General features: G+C 37.9%; 1 protein-coding gene across 1 annotated transcript in view; it reads right to left on the bottom strand.

The window, feature by feature from the left end:
- The window catches only part of PLCL2 (phospholipase C like 2), a 162,296-nt gene that overhangs the window by 135,105 nt on the left and 10,358 nt on the right, over positions 1-16,833 (bottom strand). The gene's annotated exons all lie outside the window — the stretch shown is intronic.

Below are 16,833 nucleotides of genomic sequence, written 5' to 3' on the forward strand. Positions count from 1 at the left end.
TCCTGGTATCAGAGGAATCTGGCAAGTCATATTGAAGAAAACATTTTAAAAAGAAAAAGATTATGGTGGATGTTACATTAATGCTATAGTCTCTATATTTCAATAATCTGAAATGAGTCATCTGTTACATTTTTACAACAAGAACAAAATTTACAGGCAGATCTTTTTTACTTCCATGAAACTCTAAATCCAGCACCTCAGGCACTCCATTCAAAACGATTATAAGTTTTGTATTGTTTTTTAGCAACATACTATTATAAAAAGGACTTCATGAAAGCTAAATTATACACATATGTATACAAATATATTTATATATTCATATTCTATTTAGTGATTGGATTTCCCATACTCAAAGCAAAGTCACTTTACATTTCGCAAAATCTTTGACAAAATTTAAACATTTTCCTTATAGTCAAATTTAAGATATTATTTCAAGCAAATGTATCAGAAAGTAGTAAACCATTAAAATATTAATTTATTCTTTTACTAATCATAATAATTCCAGCAAGATAGGAATCCTACTTTCTAAGTGAACACATTAGTAAGCCCACAGAAGAATCTCAAAAGCTAAAGGATATAGTACACTCCTACAATCAAAATTTCAACTAATGACAGACTGAGGGGAGGGGGAATGGGGGACTGGGGGAATGGGGGACTAGGAGAATGGGATAAAGGGTTAAAGAAGTACAAATCAGTAGTTGATAGATGGTCATGGGGATGGGGAGCACGGCACAAGGAATGCAGATAGCATTAATATACTGCCTAGGTGGAAAACGAGAGGTGAGAAGGAGCAATTGGGAGATCATTTTACAAACTATATAAATGTTTAATCAATGTACTGTATGCTTGAAACTAATAAAAAAATAAATAAAAAAAAAAATTTCAGCTAGTAAGAAGTGCCCCGTGAGAAGGGCTGGGCTTGTTAACCAAAGGAGAGGAAGGACATTTCTGGAAAAGGGCACAGAATACACAACTAAAGAGATAATAAGTGACTGCAGTCTGTGAGTCCCAGTCTGGCTAGAACAGAGGGTTAACAAGCAGCAGGAAAGAATCCTAAAGAAACACCAAGAACAGATGGGGAGTGTCCTGAAAACCAAGAAGATAGCAGGGCTCTTGCCTAAAAGCAAAGGGAATCGTAGAACTGTTGAGTGAAGAATTTTACAAAGTAGTGTTACAGGAGCATTAATCTGTAAATTATCTGAAAAAGCATCTGGGGGGAAGGGAGAGGGACAGGAGGCAGGGAGATTGATTCTTATAATGATCCAAGTATACAGTGACAAGAGCCTAGTACCAGCATCAAAAAAATGGGACAGACATGGGGGACAACGAGAACATAGTCAGCTAGTCTTGTGACACAAACATCTCCAGAATGGTTTTGTCTGTTTGAAAGGTTGATTTGTTTGGTTAGGAAGTACATCTTCACAGATCTAACTAGGATTCACCTCACAGTCATTAGTTATTCAGTATTGCGTATTTATTTTTTTTAAGCAAAGAAAGCAGAATAACTCAAAAAAGCAGAATAACCCAGGGGAGAGCACCTGGTCTCACAGTCAGGAGCCCACAAACCTATTTTTGGCTTTCTGAACAATGTAGCTCATTGCCTTGTACAACCAAATAGGTCTCAGTTCTCTTCAAAGAAAAATGGTAGAGCAAACTGCTATGAGTCACGAAATGTTATTGGGGTGAGGAAACAAACAAATTCAAAACTGTGAAATAAAATGCTTGGAACTAAAACTACTATACAGAATCGAACCACTCACAAGTAATATTTTCTAAATGATACTAGATGGACTTTCAATTTTGATGTGTTGTTTTTTTTGGTTTTTTTTTTTTTGATGAGGGTGCCGATGTCCAAACATATCAGTGTCAAATTCTCCATTTTACCTACTTAGGATCATCTTTCCATATCTGTTTTTACTTCTAAGGCTGAAATTCAATCACAATTGTGACATAATTTTGAAACATTATATGGCTATTTTAAAAAAACTGATAAGCAAAATATTTCCATAAACAAATTCAAATTAAATATTTAAATCAAAAATAATTTAAAAGTTGCACTAAACCACTGGGCAGGTTGTCTATGAGGCAAGGAAGGCATCCATATACTAGCTATACAAACAAAGGGACAAATAAATAATAATTTTCATTTCTCATGAAAATTAATCATAAAGAAGACAGTTCAGGTTTTCTTCTGTCCATTAAGTTAATATGACATGAACTCTGAGTTCAGCACCTGAAAATAACAAAAGTGCAGCTTATAGGTTATTAGCTAGTTGGGGAAGGAGGTTCTGAACTTCTGTTTCTTGAATACCTGGGTTTGTTCAAAATAAACATAGTCTAACATATGAGTTAGATTTAAATTTCCTAGAACTAGAGAGACAAATTAAGTGAATTCTAAAAATACTCTGGAATATTCTTTGTCTGCCCCTTAGTTCTGAATTATCTCCTTATCTCCCATTAAGCTATGACATTTTAAAAATTATGTAAATATAAATTTAAAATACATTAATGTAAAATAGTAGTGAAAACTTGAGAGTCTGATAACACCTGTGTTCAAATCAAAGCTGTGCCTATTACTAACTATATAATAACGATAATATCTCCAACACACTCTCAGATTCTAGATATATTTTGAAAATAGAACCAAAGGATCTATAAATTGGATTTGGCATATGAGGGAAAGAGAAGAGTCAAAGAGATCCCGAGACCTGAACAAGAAGAAGGCTGCCATCGAATTGAGACAGGGAAGGCTGCGGATGGAAAGGCAAAAGGGCAGCTGTGCTTGAGACATAAGTGGAGAAATCTAGTAGGAAGCTGAATATACAAGCCTGGACTATGGAAGACATACTGGGCTGGAGATACAAATGTGGGAGTGGCTGACATATAGATGACAACTTAAAACCACAGAGACAGGATGAGCTCATCAAACAACTGTAAACAGATAGAAAAAAAAAAAAAACAGATAAAAAAGACCGAGATCACTACAACATTTTGAAGTTAAAGAGAAGAGGAGTAACCAGCAAAGGGGACTGAAAAGACTGCTTAGTGAGACAAGAGGAAAACTGGGAAAATAGGGAGCCATGAAAACCAAGTGGAATAAGTATATCAAGCCAGGAAATGATCACCATGTCATATGCTACTGATGGGTGAAGTAAAAGGAGGACTGACTACTGATTGAGGATTTAAAACTTAGTGACTTTTACAAGCACAGCTCTGGTGAATAATGAAGGTAAAAACCTAAATGGAGTGGGCTTAAGAAAAAAATGGGAACAAGGAATTAGAGCTATTTAGCATAGACAATTCTTCAAGTTGTTTTCTGCAAAGGGAGACAAAGAATTTGGGCAGTAGCTAGAGGAAACGTGGCATCAAGAGAAAACACGGAAGAAATTCAGAATGTTTGATGCTGACAAGAATGATCCAGTAGAAAATGAAAACTGACTCTACAGGAGGGAAGAACTGTTGTATGAATGAGCTGAGTACTCAAGAGGAATTGCGCTCTTCTGCCCGAATAGAGAGAAACAGGCTAGTTCATCTTGGTCACGCTAGGGAAAACAGATTGTGTGGGTGCAATGCTGATAAACAGGTAGACGTCATAGTTGGCCATGACCAAATAACAATAATAGTAATCAGGCAGGCTAATCCTATTGTTTCTTAGGGATGTGAAGAGAAAAGAAACCACCTTAAACTTTAAATTTCCTAATTTCCTAAAAGAGACAGGATTTAACCCGATATAGGCTGCTTTAACCCAGAAAAGGCAGATTCATTTTTGACATATTCCTGCCTTTTGCTGAATAGGAATGGAGGTCAGAGGAATATTAAATCAGTTATAGAATATAAAAGAAGTTACAAACTATAAAAGAAGCATCTCTAAGTTGTAGTGTTCAAATTTCAAGCCCAGGACACATAAAAGTTAATATCCTTGTTCCTAATTGTCTTCATTAGTCATAGTCTGCTTGAGGCACCTTAACTTGATGATCTCAAACATATTCAATAAGAAAATAGTAACAGTAAGAATAAAATAATGAAACAATAATAAAAAAAGATTCAGTGCTTTGGTGTGCCTAATCCTGTGCTAAATGCTGTGATACATCCGTTCTCATTAAATCAGCACTGTAGTCTACCAAAGTGCTATTATTATTATTGCCTTTTCAAAGATGAAGAAGCTACAAATAGAGAAGTTATGTAACTTGCCCAACAGTAAGTGGTAGAGTTAGAATTCAAACCCAGCTTCTCATTATCAAGAAACAGCAAAAGCCTGTATGTTGAGAGTATACATTTTAAGTTATCGCATCAAGAACTCAGCCCGAGAACATCGACATGGTTAACAATTGTTTAAATGTATTAGACAAAATCATGAAAATACTTATCTCTTCAATTGGCAAAATATTTCTTTTACCCAAGTTCAGCAGGTGGATAACACAAACCCTTCTAGATACTCCTGAGACTCGGAGATAACCATGGTCTGCCCTCTGGGATGTTATTATATACTAACATTACTTTTATAATAAAAGGAAAAATTGAAAGAAAGCTAAAGCACACTTTATTCCAAATATCTAGTTAACTTAGATGCCACGATGCTTATTACACATTACCATACTTTTCCAATTCAGACATTATCCAAAAATAAATGTTAAGTTGATCCACTATATATTTACAATAGTCTCTGCCACCATTATATTTTAACTTTATTCTCATCTAAAAAAGCAAGCTATCTTTAAGCCCTGTGTCAAAAATGTATAATAAACCACAACCTGGGACACACGTCAATTCCCAACATCTCCCTGAGGCTCCCTACCTCCAAGACAGTCAATGTTTATCACTCCACCAAACATACTGTGCTATGCTGTTCACAGGTCTTTGCTCATGCTATTTCTTTGCCTGTAGTTCTCTACCAAGAGTAGATGCCATTGGTGTCCTGCCCAAATCCCCCAACTGCTCTAAGTGTTGGCTGTTAATAGCTCTCAACTAACCGTAGAATGTATGACCTCTTGCCCACAGGCAATGAGTGAGCGACATGGAGGAAGATTAAAAGAGACTTAAGAGACACATCAACCAACTGCAATATGTGGTACCTGATCTGGACCTTAAATTAAAAAACTATATATTTTTAAAGACAATTGGATATTGGACATCTGAACACTGATTAGATATTTGATATTAAGAAAATGTTATCTTTTAGGTATAACAAAGATATTGCCATTTGTATAAATATTATGGATAATATGGTATCTGATATTTGCTTTAAAATGATACAGGATGAGAATAAGTGGGTAGGAATACAGAAGAAACAAGATTGGCCATGAGCTGATAGCTGCTGAAGCTGAATGATGTGTATAATAAGGGTTCATGATACCGCTGTCTGTAATTGTGTCTATTTTCCACAGAAAATAGAGAGAACCCATGAAAGAGAGAAAGAGAGTTAAATATACAATAGGAATCACAACCCAATAATGCCAAATCAGCCCACAAAATTGTTTTCACTTGTATTTGCTTAAACATTATTTGGAATAAAATATTGGAATTGATATAATTAGAATAAAAAAATGTAGTAAAGATTCATTAAATGTGTTATAAAATAAATTGAATTGAAATAGATTGAAGTGAATTGATATTCATGTCTTTCATGAAGTCATTATGATGGTAAAGAATATAGCCAAATTCTACCCAAAGGGCATGACACTTCAAATGATAAGTTCAGACTCCTGCTACTCTAAGTCAATACAAAAGCAGTCACTAATACTTGCTGATGGCTGTGCTTTACATGTATGACCTCAATTAGTTCTCACAAAAATCCGATAAAGTCAATTCCATTATTATACCTATTTTAGAGATGAGGAAACTAAGGCTAGTAGGTTGTGACTGCAGCCTAGATTTATACCTAGCCAGCTCACTCCAGTGCCTAAGCAATAAGCTCCTAAAGCTGTGGAACTGGCACCATCAATGCTCTAATGCCTTGCTGTAGAGTTAACAAAGCAACAGCATTTGGTACAGGCTTCAGGAATTGGTCTAATAAAGTGTGCGGATGATCCACCATAGGTATCACTGGGCTGCCAGTCTGGTAGTCATAGCTTTACATTAAGCTGTGTACTTCTCCAGGATTCTCATGATCCATGACACAAGTGATAGGCTTGTCTGGTTAACATTCAGTCCTATGAAATTGTGTCTTTCCTATGTGAAAAGCCTATGTGAGAACTAAACTCATAATCTAGGCACTTTTTAACACAATGACCAAATAAGTAGCCATCTTTTTAGACTATCATGAAAAACACAGGAAAATTTTAAATCATAAACTGATATATTTTGAAAGTATAATCATTACTAAAAGTAAAATTTCAAAATTTCCTTTCATGGCACAGAGCTTAGATAAAATATATAAATAGAAAGAAGAATGGAACCGAAAACCAAACTAATTGGTCAAGCTCATTTTCAGATAACAGCATATGAAAATAATTCATCTGAGTTGCCAAGGAAAGGAAACAAGACTCAAGTAAAAAGGATGATCTCTTCCTTCGACTCTGTGACAGGAGGAAAATAGAAAAAAACACCCTCAGTCACCATCAGCCTTCCCCAAGTATGTAACCACATGGCTGTGTTTTAGACTGGGTGGAGCAGAGAGTAAATAAACACAGTTTCTATTTTTAGCATACTTTTCCTGGCCACTCTGAAATTTCCAAGTCAGAAATTATTGCCTGTTATCTTTAAAAGTAGATTTATACTCAAAGAATTCATAGAAAACTTCTAAGAAACAGGAGAATATATATATAAGCTCCTATATAAAGCTAATTTAGTTTAGAAAATAATTTGTTACATAAAAAAGCATTATATGTTCATTAAAAAACTAGAAAGAATGCTTAAAATATTTCCCACTGCATATACTCAAGGGTAAATCTTCTCAAACTCTGTAGAATATTAATTATTGATATTAATATAGTAAATTTTTAATTTTATAAACTCGAGGCTTATTAAAATTTTAAAAATGAGCATCTCTGTAAAAATTAATACAATAAATCTAAATTGAAGATACAGGTTACATATTAACTAATGCAAAATTTTCTCCAAAATTTGAGTTCTACTACAGTATGTTCAACGACTTCTCTCAACTTCACTTGAGAAAAATAGATTGGAAGTACAAAGAACATATTTATTTGTATAGTACACTTCTTTCTCATTCATTTTAGAAAACAAATCAGGGGATAATTTGCACATATCAGGGCCAACTTATTCATTGGACAGTAGGCACACAATAATTCTAGGCCCAAGGTATTTTTAAGGGGCCACAAAAGATGTTTTAGTTTCTTTTAAAATCAGGACAAAAACCTTTAGGTTGAATAAAAAATTTAATATATATTATTAATAGATTTATTTTTACACCAACACAGTTGTAAAATATAATTTTTAATTTTGTTTTAAATGGAGGAAGAAGCCCACAAAGAGGAAAAGGCCTAGTCTCATGAATGTCATAATGCAGCTCTGCAATATTTAAGTCCTTTCCCAGAAGCCTCTCTAGGTAGATACGGATTACGCTCCTCAAAAAAGATGGTCTGTGATACCCTGGCTGGGCCTAGAGAGTGATGGGCATCTGTGAGCAACTACTTCTCCAATTGTAGGGACCACTCCCATTTCAGCTTGCTCCCTCCAGTCTCCCATAAAGATGGGAGCCCAGAACTAATAGGCTCCCTGTATGCTGTTGATATTCTGAGGAGGCTTAAAGAGCTGCTGCAATAACACAGTCTTGCTCTGAATCAATTATTGGTTGTTTTAATTTTAGATGCCTTTGGAAATCTGAAGAAAACTTTTCAGAAACATATATATATATGTATATATATATATATACATATATATATACACCCACAAAATTCTGCATACAATTAATTTCATAAGTAGAAATTCATTTCCTCCACATAGAAGTTTTTAAATTTATAAATAATAATACTTCTCAAATTCATTTCAAATGCAAAAATTAACTGGCTGCTTCTAAAAAAAATTGAAATAAATCTAAATAGTGCAGATAAAACGTAAGTATACTATATATACTAAAAGGAAATTTCAATTAGAAGTCAGCTACTTTACTTTGATACAGAAGTTGAAATTGGGTCCTGGTCCCTGACGGTCAATCAGCTTCCACTTCCAGTTCTTGTTTTAATGACAAAAAGCAAGGAGTGCCAAGTGAAATCACGGCCCCCTTTGTCAGCAGGCTACAGATAGGTCGTGTCAAGGAGTGTGGCAGTCCTACAACCCTCTTCTAGTTCCATTCACTGTACATCACAACCTGTGCCCACACACCCTGGGGCTTTTTGTAGCAAGGATAGCACCACTGACGCTTTGTCATGGAGGGGATTCAGTTCGTATTCAGTGTAAGGTTGTCTGAACCAAAATAACTTTTGAAAATGTTCTGTAGTTCTTCCTGAAGTCTACAGGCTTTTATCTGCAAAAAAAGCTGCCATAGTTGTGTCACTGACTGCGCAGCAGATGTGCTTGGTTATCTGCTTCCAGGCTGTGCTTCCTGGATGGCATCTAGGCAAAAGCACACCTACTTTTCCAGTATCATCCATCATGGTGATGGCAAAGCCCTGAACTGAAAAATAGACTTCACTCAAAAGGCCAGGTATATGGGCAGTGAACACACAATGAAATATACATATATGACTTACTATTGAATTGTACACTCGAAACTTATTGGATTTCGTTAACCAGTGTCATCATTAAAAGGGGGGGGGGGCAGATACCCACCAAATCAGCCAACTCATCAGGAAACTCCTCCCTGTGAAAACAGGGTTTTCTCTGTCTTCAAACGCACATATGCATCTCACACAACACGCTTCTCACATTTGTCCTCAGTGTTAACCACATGAATTCCATAGTCTGCTCTCAAAATCTCTTTAAAAGGTTAAGGAGTAAAAGTCATAGCCATGACTTTCACCAGATTGACAACTTTGCAGGCATCGAATTTTTTTTTAGGATTACTGCCTGGCAGCTTTGAAAAAAACTGAGCAGGGACACAGAAAGCTACAGCTTCTCACGACACGTGGACTTTTATCACCTAAGCAGCCAAGCCAGATTAGCTGCCCCATGTCCAGATGTTCCCTCTTCCATGGGATCAAGGTTTTTTTACCATCACGGTTCTACATTTCAAAGACAGCCGTGGCCACTGCACCTTCCAAAATGAGATCACAAAAGATGAATTCTTTGAAATTCTACACATACATAACAGATGAAAACCATCCAGTGGCGGTAATGAAGAATGCCAATGGGCTCACCCAGGAGCATGCTGAAGGGGATCTGTCCTGCCAAAATCTGCTTTAAAATATTGGAGGCAGTGTCAGCAACTGTGAGTGTATGGTGCCATGTTAAATAAACTGTTTTAATTGTTTCCTTCTACACTCAACCACAAAACCAACCTGATCACTTCCCCAAATAAATAAAGCCCCCCTCTCCCCAGCGCTCTCCCACCTGGCCATATGATACACAACCTTGCTGAACCTTTACAGCTCTGTCCTCTCACACAGCTGAGCACCCGCTGCTGGGCACGCCAGAATTCCTACTGATTCTACACATACACGGACAAGGGCCTTGCTATACCACCAGCATAGGGGTTTTGTGTCTCATCATATCCAGCAACGAAAGTAAAATTAAAGGGCTGGAGCTCCAATGTAGTTTGCTGTTTTTTAGCATTTTCCAATATAAGAAGAGCTGGATGCCCATGATCATATGACAGAACAGGCCTGCTTTAGTGCATATCAAAGTGGAAACTAAACTAGAGCCATAACATGAAGGTGGCTCCAATGGGGACTTCCAGACCATGCGTACCATCATTCCCTCCCACCTGATACTCACCTGCATCAAATAGCTTAGTAATATCTTTGGCACACACACTAAAAATAATTATTTTCACAGAAACAAACTTTAAAGTAACAGGAAAACAAGCAATGAGGAAAAAATTATAAATCACAGATTCCAGAATAAGAACTACTGCCCTAGTCTAAAGATGATGAGACTCCAAATTGAAACCTTTAAAGAAAACAAATTCTTCATATAGATACTTTTTTTCAAAATCCTTAAAAATTGTGCCTCTCTGGCTCACAAATATGCCCATTCCTAACTTATAACACCTTTCCTATAAGAAACCCATGTTTGTGAACAAGATAGCAATTAAATTTGCTTTGCAATTTTAAGTGAATCTATGCTTGACAAATAATGCTAAGAGACTCTCAAAAAGTAATGGAGGTTGAGGGTAGAGGCAAATGAATACGTACATACTTGTATGATTCCCTCCAAACCATATTAGAATGAAAATTACAGAAAAATTTATGCTTAAGAGTTAAATCACTTTGATTCAATTCAGCCCATGTTTTTGCTGAAGAAATCATGCACTTACTTAATTTTAATGGCAACATATATCAGAACTGAAGACTATTTCTTTAAAAAGCTGGGGGGAGGTACAAGCATTTTTCTTCTGCTATAATTTCCTGAGTTTTCCAGCTCCCTAATGAAAAATACTCTTTCATCCAGACTGATTCTTTAACCATAAAGAAAGGAGAATGGATGGTGGTGCCATTTGCCAAAGTAAATAGCTCGGAAAAGAACCAGATGGAGGGTAGGAGCAGGTTAAGAAATGCAGTGAGATATACGGTGATATGCTAGAGGGATGCTGAGTAGGCAGTTGAACCTTGGGTTCAGAAGGCAAATCTGAGCTAAAGATATCAATCTGAGGCTCGTCAGTGAATACCTAGTTAATTGTAGCTATGGCTATGGAAAAGCTGCCCAGGATAAGGCCTGGAATAAGGGAAGGAGGTCTATTAACGGTGTGGCATGGTGAGCCCAGATGGCCTTCACTGGTGGGAGAAGGTAGCACAGAAAACAGAAAGAAATTAGAGCAGGAGATCACAGCTACTCTTTCAAGATACAAATGAAGAGAGCGCTTTAGAGGGAAGAGGAAAGATTATTGCTATCTTTATTTTTTAAAAACCTAAGTGTGTTTATATGCTGATGAGGGAGACATAAGCATAGAAGCAGAAATTAAAGATATAGGAGGGAGAGGATGGGATGTGGAGCACAGAGACAATAGGGAAGAGAGGCAAGCTCCCCACTGTAACAGAGGGAGGACTGGTATACAGGTCTCAAGGCAAAGGCTGAGAGGTTTCTCTAAGAAGCATGATAAAAGACCATATGCCACCGATGGTGGGGAGGAGGTGACAGTATGGACATTCACAAATATCCTTGCCAAGAGTTGCCCATTTGTGTGGGCACTGCTCACCCAGAGTCAGGGATGCAGACCTGCACCAGAGAGTGGAGTCTTACTCTCTGCAAAGCTCCTTGGCTCAGTGGAGGACAGCTTGTGACTCTGTCTTCATCAGCACCAGCTTCACCCTGGGTATCATGGCCATGGGAAAAGGACTGTGCCAGCACAGCTGGCACGACACACCCGGCACGACACAGCCCCCACATTCTAAGGGGTCTTTAGTCACCCAGAGCATCACCTTGAAAACGACAGGTGGCTTCCACAATAGCAGGGAGCAATGCTGCTGCTTTCTTGGAATGACATATAGGTCTGGCTTGCTAAATAAATTTAGTGCAAAAACAATTTTTTTTTTTAACTTCAAGGACATACAGATGGTCTACCTTATCAGAACAAGCACTGAAGCAGTTAATTTTTCTAAGTAATAGCGGGCCAGAGACAAATGCTCAAGGCATAAACTCAGTTCCTTTCACAGAGCAACAACTCTTCAGTTTCTCAACCAGCCAAACAATTCAAACGGGTGCTGCCCTGAGATTACTTTTTGATGATGCTGGGGTTGCTATTTTTGTGCCTGGTTAATCAGGTGGGTAAGGAATGAAGTGTCACCTTCCCAATTTACACATTTGAAATGTGTGAACGTACCTGAGTGGCAGGGAGAATGAAAAGACTGGACTACCAGCCAGGAGACCTGGATCCAATCTTACTAAAGTTGTGTGCAACTAGGTGTAATTGTGTATACATGGGTCTCAGTTTCTTCACCTATAAGGTGGGGGCCACCAATGATGTCCGCAGCACAAGATAGTTGTGACAGTAAACTGAGTTGTTAAAAGTGCCTTGTAGAGATTAAAGGACTGTGCAAATATGAGGTATTATTTGCAAAGAGGAACTCTCCCATATTTTTGTTAGTTATGAAGTATTGTTACTACCATTTTATGTTTTCATAGCATCTTGTTTTCAGAGTTTTAAAGTTCTTTTAAAATATTAGGATAATTATCCTAATGAAATGAGCAGATCAACATATAGCTTCATTTCAATTTATAGAGAGCACAGTGAGATATAAAGATTTTGACTGATTTTCCTAAAAGTCAAAATACAAGCTAGATATAAAGTTCAGATCTTCTGTCTTCAACTGGATACTCTCTATGAGAAAAAATAAAGTGCAATTTCATTAATTAAAAATGTGATTGTCTGTTCAAGCCCACTGAAAAATACTAATACACAAATAACTATATATAAATTATTAACTGCCTTAAGAGATTTCCCGAATTCTTCTCTGAATTTTTACTTTTGTCTGGAAAAAAATGAAGGTTATTTTCTTTGGTATCACAGTCACTGCTATCTCATAACAGAAACGTTTAAGACTCTGAGATTAAGATCTCAGTGGCTTTATCCTGGTAGTGACTTAAACAGTCATGCCAACCCACCAGCTCACAATGCTGAAAAATAACAAAAATGACTGACTGGGGAGAATGCACAGGGCCTTTGAAATGGTAAGTAAACCAAAGCCAGAGTGAAAAAATTAAAAACATGAAACCAAAATGTGATATTCAAATAAGGTGGAGCAGGGAGTATTGAAAACAACATGATAAATTATGAGTGATGTAGGAGGGGGGATGGAAATTAAATGACTTTTAAAATAAGGTAGTTTTTTGTTAGGATTTTTTAGGAAGGAGAGCAAATAGTTTAATAGATTTATGAGCAGCCGTATAGAAACAGCACAGATCTTTCTCATGTAAAGAACTGAATGAAGTAAAATAGCAAAAAGTGAATCATTCAGACAAACAGATCCTCCCAAGATCTGTGTAGGCTTCATTTACATCATCAGTTACGCGAAATGTACTCACCAGGGGTCCAAAAGACGTAAGAAATCTGGCAGACAAGAATTCACATATCTCTTACACCAAAAAGAGGAGAAAGCAGAACCTCTTGATAATTAACATTTCAATCAAGCAGATGCACAAACCCTAAACCAAAGTCTTAAACCCTCGATTTGTAGCTCCCAGTCTCCACAGGCCAGCTTCCGACCACTGGAACTGGGTCTACATGTTGGGTTTGAACCTCTGCTGAGAAACTCAAAGAATTCAGCCTCCCTACCTACTCGAAGCTCTTTTTGTTGATTTTAAACATAACCCTAATGGTCTGCTCTGTTCAGATACAGCAGAAAAGTCTAAGGCTAGATTAACACTCCTCTCCACATATGAAACCAGCAGTCCCATGAATGTAGTGCTTGACTGTTCCTCTAACTCTTGAGATGTTCCATTCTGTTCAGTAGTCACAGGCACAAGCCAGGCTAACTTATCTGCTGTTGTCTGCACAGTGGCAACAGCTGCATAGTATGTCTTGGGGCCAAGCTCTGACCTACCACTAAAGTGAATTCGCCACTGGAGTTGCGTTATGGAGGGCATTGCCAAGACAGTAAGAGGTGCAGGGCACTCAGAGCCAACTGTACCTCTACTTACGCCTCTGCTCTCCTCTCCACCACCTTCAAAGGACAGCCTCCTAATCGATGCGCCCCGGCATACCACTGTGTGCTGCCGGTAGATTACAGGCTGGCCAAGACACTGATCGCTGTGATCCCCCAACTTCCATCCCTGCCCTCACCATAGCTGGGTGAGGCCTCTAGCCACAATCTCTTCAAATTCAGCTGTACAATTATGTCATTTTCTATCTGCAGCTTGATGTAGAAAAGGTTAAAAGTGTTTTTTCTTTGGAGCATAATTTATGGATTTAATGGCCCCTGGTGTTTCTAGGAATGATGGCCCTGTAAGTTGCCAAATTCTATCAGGGGACAGGAGCTTTATCATGCCCTGTTATTTTGGTGACATCTTCTATGCCACCTTCCTCGTTTTACCTTGCTGTCTGGCAACCAGTAAGGATGGGGAAGGCGGGATAAACGCACGGAGGTCAGGGCGCTGCCACAGCGAGGACAGGTCTCATCTCCTCAGTAAGGACTGCGGCAGAGCACTGTGTCCTATTTCTCTCACTTTGTTTCACTTTCTTGCTTCTAGACCTCTCAGGGGAGCATTCATCAATGGCAGCTATTCTTTGGCACAAAGGGCTATTTAACTATTTAAAAATACTCTTCAACAATACTTTCTTCCCTAACAAAGAAGATGGGTAAGAAGATCATGCTAATTATGTAGGATAGGAAACCTCTCTCTCTAATTTCTCGCTTGGGCAATATCGCTGAGTACTAAATTTTCACAAACAGATCAGAGACTTTCTCCCGCAAAGAATATTAAAATTCATTTCTACCAGGCCTCTCACATTGACAAATTAATTAAACAACCTATTAAAAGTATATGTATTAATAAGTGAGTCCCAATCATGATCAGGAAGATTAAGAACACTTTTCTGCTGATAAACTGTGGGTATTCCTCCAGCCTCTAGAGAAAGGAGTCTCTAAGGATGCAGTCTTCCCGCCACATCACGTCTCTTCCTCAGCCCGTACAGAGAATAAGTTTTCGTAAGCTTCCTGCTGGAATATCCCTCCCACCCATATTAATTTAGAAGAGAAAAAAAAAATGCTCTAAAAGAATAAACGTGACTATTGATGATCTGCTAATGGAGCAACCAAGATGAGGGGAAAAGAGTACACACAAGTAACTGAGACTGCAAAGAAGCAATGCTGATATTTCCATGTTACTGCTTTGCAACCAATAAAATATTTTTATAGATGTTTTGAGAATTCAATGGTCATTCATCCTGACTGCAAGCGTCTGCGTGGCAAGAGGAAAATGCAACAGCATATAGACATTCACCCAAAGGTCATGGCATACCAACCCAGACTGTCAGCACACCATAATGAGGTGTGCTGAAGCATCACTAGACTGGTTCTCTTCCTCCCAGCACAAATTACCTGTACAAATAGATACCTGTCTGGCAAGTGTTGATTTATAATCTTCCATGAATAAACAGCATTTTTGCTACCTACTGCCACTTCAACACAAGATGAGGCGGTTAAAGGAAATGTGAAGACTCCATTCAACAAAATTTGAAATGTACAATAACCTCTATCTAGAAATAGTCCTCATGCCTCAGTCAAATTAGTTCTTTCTAAAAAACATTCGTCCTGGGAAAGTTCTTCCCCCATGACGTAGAATGTCACGGGTACGCAGATGTCTTTTCTCTGTCAGGGATGGAAAAGAGCCAAGAGATGGACCAGGAAATAGTGATTGCACAGTGATGATTAATCCAGGTAGACAGAGGCTCCAAATAACCAACTCAGGGCCTTTTGAGAACTGACACTACATACTCTTTACCTAGATCAAAAATACATTCTTATGGTACAATAATTAGCACACAGGGCAGACCCTCATTTTTGCATACAAAATCTGTTTCTCCAAATTTAACTAAGGATTTGTTTCCCTTTATGAGTATTTTATATTTCTTCAGAAAAAGGGCAACTCAGCTCCTCGAAAGGAAAGCTCCACTGAGGCAGTTGCAGGTTTAACCGTACCCCCTGCTCCCCATCAGCCACAGTATCACCAGCTGTCCATCACCTGCAGGATTCTGGAACTGCTTGTTCTCTGATATATAATAAAGCTGAATGGGGCAGTCAAAGACCCAACATGAGAAAAGTTTCACAGCTGTTCTTAATCCTAGCTATATCTTAAAATCTCCCAGGGTGCTTTAGGAATGCCCCAGAAATTCTGATCTAATAGGACTGAAGTGGATCTGAACATTAGTATATTTTCTAATCCAGGCAATTTCAGTGTGTCCTAAAATGATCCATTAGAAGATCTGGTGTTTTTCCCACCTGAAAGAATATTTAAATGGGAAAGATAAGTGTTCCGCAGAGTTAGAACTCTATGCTGACCACCTGGGATGCTAGGTATATTGCTATTCAGCGGTAATCAAATAACTCTTGCTTTTGTCTACAGACCTGGATAACTGGTTTCTGTTTCTTAACTTCTCTTGAGACCAAAAAGTGCTATCTAGAAAACTGTCATGCGGAGAACAGGTGCTCCACAAATGAGTGGTTCTCAAAGTTTTGTATGACCAGTGCACTTTCAAATATTAAACCCTCTGAGTGCACCTGAAGGGATTAAAATGCTCAAAAAAGTACAACAAACAAATCATAAAAACTCCCAGCAATCACGACAACAGTGTAAGATGATTCCAATGACTAATATACCCTTCACTACCGTGTCAACTTCCCACCCAGGCCCAGTTCCTTACATGTTCTCAATACAGTCCAGGAAAGATACAGTTTTCATGCTATTCCAACCAGCTGCCCACTCTTCACAGTGTCACTCAGTTTGACCATCGGGTCTGACCACTCCACACATGCTCCACTGCAGCAAAAAGATGTTTCACATGTTTGTAAATGTTCCATTAATTTGCCTGTTTTTGAACTTTATATAAATGGAATCATGCAATATGTATTTTGTGTGTGTGTGTGTGGCTGGTTTCTTTCCCTCAACATTATGCTCAAGAGACTAGAGCGGTACATGTATCAGTCGTCTGCTCTTTTTGATCTCATATTTCTTCACAGTATTCCACTGTATAAGACGCTGTTTTATAAAATAGGCACTTGGTTGTTTCCAGTTTGGGGCTGTTACAGTTAATGTAGGCAAGTATACTGATGAAACAAA

Source organism: Pteropus medius, unplaced genomic scaffold (genome assembly GCF_902729225.1).
Source record: "Pteropus medius unplaced genomic scaffold, Ma_sr-lr_union100, whole genome shotgun sequence".
NCBI lineage: Eukaryota > Metazoa > Chordata > Mammalia > Chiroptera > Pteropodidae > Pteropus > Pteropus medius.